This window comes from Aquarana catesbeiana, linkage group LG07 (assembly GCF_042186555.1).
Source record: "Aquarana catesbeiana isolate 2022-GZ linkage group LG07, ASM4218655v1, whole genome shotgun sequence".
Taxonomy (NCBI): domain Eukaryota; kingdom Metazoa; phylum Chordata; class Amphibia; order Anura; family Ranidae; genus Aquarana; species Aquarana catesbeiana.
Genome location: NC_133330.1, coordinates 198,927,264 through 198,931,978, shown reverse-complemented (window position 1 = coordinate 198,931,978; position 4,715 = coordinate 198,927,264).

Here is a 4,715-nt window from a genome sequence, read left to right as displayed (position 1 = left end):
CGGGGTGTCATTTTTGGTATGTACATGCTATGTGGTAGAAATATTGTATAAATGGACAACTTTGTGTTAAAAAAAAAAAATACGTTTTAACCACTTCCCGCCCGCCGACTGTCATACAACGTCCTTGACTTTGTGCGGGGATATCTGAATAAAGCCTGCAGCTACAGGCATCATTCAGATATCAGCTTTTTCAGCCGGCGATTCCCTACACCATAAGAACGATCATAGCGGCTGTTCCACTGCTTGATCGTTCTTACGGGAGGCGAGAGGGGATGTCCCCCCTCCCGCCGCACTCCGCTGCTTCTACCGACTCACCGCTACGATCGAAGCCAGGATCGTTTTTTTTTTTTTTTTAATTTCAGGCTTCCCAGCCTAGAGGTGAGATGTGGGGTCTTATTGACCCCATATCTCATTGTAAAGAGGACCTGTCATGCCATATTCCAATTACAAGGGATGTTTACATTCCTTGTAATAGGAATAAAAGTGGTCAAATTTTTTTTTTTTGTAAAAAAGCATCAAACAAAAATAAATAAAGTAAAATGAACAATAAAAAAAAAATAAAATTTTAAAGCGCCCCTGTCCCTGTGTGCTTGCATGCAGAAGCGAACGCATATGTAAGTCCCGCCCACATATGAAAACGGTGTTCAAACCACACATGTGAGGTATCACTGCGATCGGTAGAGCGAGCGCAAAAATTTTGGCCCTAGACCTCTTCTGTAACTCAAAACATGTAACCAGTAAAAAATTTTAAAGCGTCGCCTATGGGGATTTTTGAGTAGCAAAGTTTGGCGCCATTCCACAAGCGCGTGCAATTTTGAAAGGTGACATGTTGGGTATCTATTTACTCGGCGTAACTTCATCTTTCACATTATGCAAAAACATTGGGCTAAATTTACTGTTTTGGTTTTTGTAAAGCACAAAACAGTTTTTTTTTCCAAAAAAAAGCGTTAAAAAAATTGCTGCGCAAATACCGTGTGAGATAAAAAGTTGCAACGACCGCCATTGTATTCTCTAGGGTCTTTGCTAAAAAAAACATATATAATGTTTTGGGGTTCTATGTAATTTTCTAGCTAATAAATGATGATTTTTACATGTAGGAGAGAAATGTCAGAATTGGCCTGGGCACTCCAGAATGCCTGAAGGTGCTCCCCTGCATGTTGGGCCTCTGTATGTGGCCACGCTGTGTAAAAGTCTCACACATGTGGTATCGTCATACTCGGGAGTAATAGCAGAATGTGTTTTGGGGTGTAATTTGTGGTATGCATATGTGGAGTGTAAGAAATAACCTGCTAATATGACAATTTTGTGAAAAAAAAAAAAGTAAAAAAAAAAAAACTTGATTTGCAAAGAATTGTGGGAAAAAATGACAACTTCAAAAAACTCACCATGCATCTTTCTAAATACCTTGGAATGTCTTCTTTCCAAAAAGGGGTCATTTGGGGGGTATTTGTACTTTTCTGGCATGTTAGGGTCTCAAGAAATTAGATAGGCCGTCAGTACTTCAGGTGTGATCAATTTTCAGATATTCGCACCATAGCTTGTGGACGCTATAACTTTCACAAAGACCAAATAATATCCACCGATTTGGGTTATTTTTACCAAAGATATGTAGCGGTATAAATTTTGGCCAAAATATATGAAGAAAAATTACTAATTTGCAAAATTTTATAACAGAAATGAAGAAAAATTTATTTTTTTACAGAATTTTTGGTCTTTTTTCTTTTATAGCGCAAAAAATAAAGAACCCAGTGGTGATTAAATACCACCAAAATAAAGCTCTATTTGTGTGAAAAAAAGGACAAAAATTTCATATGGGTACAGTGTTGCATGACTGAGTAATTGTCATTCAAAATGTGAGAGCACCAAAAGCTGAAAATTGGTCTGGTTAGGAAGGGGGTTTAAGTGCCCAGTGGTCAAGTGGTTAATTAACACAAACAACAATGGGGATCTAATAACTCTTAGATCCCATACTGGACTTATTTACAATAAACACATTCTAGCAGACAACAGACAGACAGGTGGCTGGAATTGACATCAGCATCTCCTAACAGTATTTGTCCCAGCATTTTGAATCAGCCACTATTTCTAATATGGCAAATCCAGGGTCCCTAGAGTCTGTGTCTCTTGGGGGGACATGGACGGGAATCCAAAGCAACGCCACCTCAAGGATCCCCAGGCATACAGCTCACAAAGAGCACCATTCCGCCAAATGCCAGGGCCCATAATCGGTAGGTAAGAGGCTAGAATTCAATCCCCTCCAAAAGCCTCTCTCCCGGCTAGGTCTGTCACATTTCTCCCCTTTTGGCAGGAGACTAACACAGGAGGAGACCCCAGACGGGTTGACTCCGAAGTTAGTCCATAGTTCCAGTCCCCCAATGCTGGTATCCACAGTACCCCAAATACATTGTCCCAAACAGAGCATTACCTACCCAGCCAACCTTTTCCTCTCTCAGGGAACACGCCCGCCGCTGGGGAGAGGCCTGGACTAGCCCTTCTCCCTGGCGTCTTTTCAGCCGCTGGAGAGAAGAGAGTGTGACTGGGCTCAATCCGTCATGCCTTTGGGGATCTGGGCCAACCGCCCAGCATCCCTGGGGTATACAAGTGGAGACTAAAGTCCCATCCACCCCCGGTAGGCGAAAATCCCCCAGTGCTTGCAAAGCATGGCTGACATCCTCCTGTCCCAGTGCCGCACCAATCATTGGGGTTGTGTCAGTGAAGACCGAAGTCCCATCCACTACCACAGGAACATCCTCTTCTGTTAGGTGAGGGCAGAGGCTTGCAGCACTCTGCTCTGTTGCCAGCTCTTCTGCTGGGTTGGTGGCATCATTCTGGGGTGCCATCTGCTGCTGGGAAGGGACCATCTCCTTCTCACCCTGGGCCTCCGGAACCGCTGCAGGTGTAGGGCAGAGGTCTTGGATCCTCTGTCCGGTGGCCAGCACTTCAGCTAGGGAAGTTCCTTGTAACTCCACAGATACTGCTGTTGGTGCTGGGCAGAGCACAGTGAAGTTTGGCCCTAATAGCAGCTCTTCTGCTGGAGGCTCATCAGGTTGTTCTTCCTCAGCAGAAAAGTCTATAAAATCCCATCTCTGCAACTGGTATCTGGGGATATAAGTTCACAATCTCACGTCCGTGGAACCCAGAAGATGCTATCAGTGCTGGGCAGAGGTTAGCAGAACTCTGCCCTGTTGTCAGCACTTCAGCTTTCGGGATGGCAATCTCCAGATTTTCCACTGCCGATTCTTCAGCCAGGATTTCGGAGTTGTCAACTGGTATTTCTTGATAGTCCCAGGCAAAGGGAGCCCTGCCCTGCTGCTGAGCAGAGTCTATCAGCTGTCTGTAGGCGATCTCCAGCTCCCATTCCTGAACGGCCAGAAACTCCAAATCTTCCTGTGCCCAGTGCCCTTCCGAGACATTCAGTCTTCGCTCTCTGTGCTCCCTTATTTCCTCCAAACGCCACTCCCGATCACTCCCAAAGTCAGGGTCCCTGGACAGCCTCCAATACAATAATCCCAGGCCATCATAGTCAAAGCCTTCTGTGGGGCTGTCATCCGCTGACCACGGGCATTCTTGGGCTACATACCACCGGAGGGCTCTGTAGCTTTCGTCCAACCGCATCTCTGCCCGGATCAGCCTGCTTAACTCAACTGTCCACTCCTGCTTCGGCTGTTCCCCCAATAACAGCATTCGTACATCATACTGCGACCAGTACCTTACATGGATGGAGGGGAGAACATTTCCCTGGTGTCGCTGCTCACGGGCTAGCGCTTCCTTCCAGAGTTCACATCGGATAGAATCAGACCATCCCAGCAGGACCTTCTCTGATACTGGTCCTCTATGCTCTATCTGCATCTCTCGCAACCTCCTTCTGAATTCCTCTTCCATGGCAGCTGGTATCTGTACCTCTCCTGTCCTCTCAGTTGGTAATGCTGTGACTTCTGCTGCTGCAGCACCTCTTCACTGTAGCCAATCTGCATCCACAGCCACTATAACTAGGTCAATGATCTCCACTGTAGGGTTAGGACCATAATGTGCCAGTCAAACCATGCCTCTTCGGGTGTCCTGTCTGTTTTGCTGGGTCTTTCGGTTATGCTGGGTCTTTCGGCTCTATCCATTTTGACTAGTTCTGCGATAATGTCCCTCTTCTTACGGTTGTTGGCCGGTCGGCCACGGTTCTCCAGTAAGTCCTTGAGGGAAGAGAGCTTTAGCCGTTCATACTGTGCTTCCATTGTCCTGTGTCCTCTTGTAGCTGTCCTTCTGGGCTGTGGGAATGATCCCGCTGCTTGCCACCAGTTGTGATGACACCCCGAGTATGAAAGGGGTTAAAGTCGTTTAGGATGTTCCTTTCCCGAACACCAAGCCAGCTACCGAACAAGAAACCCATGCAAATAATTCTCTCCCAACTACGAGACGAGGCTCTGTATTGAGATTCAAACAGGAATGACTTTTATTGAAAGGAATACAGGCTCTTTTATACAGTAAAAGAGGAGGTGCATACCTCCTGCTCACATTACTCTGAACATACACCTGTGACCAGATACCTAATTAACATGAGCTAATTAACTAATCCCTTTAGACAGCCTAGATGACTCAGACATGACCTTTAGGCCAGACTGGCTGTCTTGTAGCTCAGAGAACACAATCAACATTATCACAAATCAACACAGAACTCTTCTTCACACAATAGCAGAATTAACACAAACAACAAAGGGGATCTA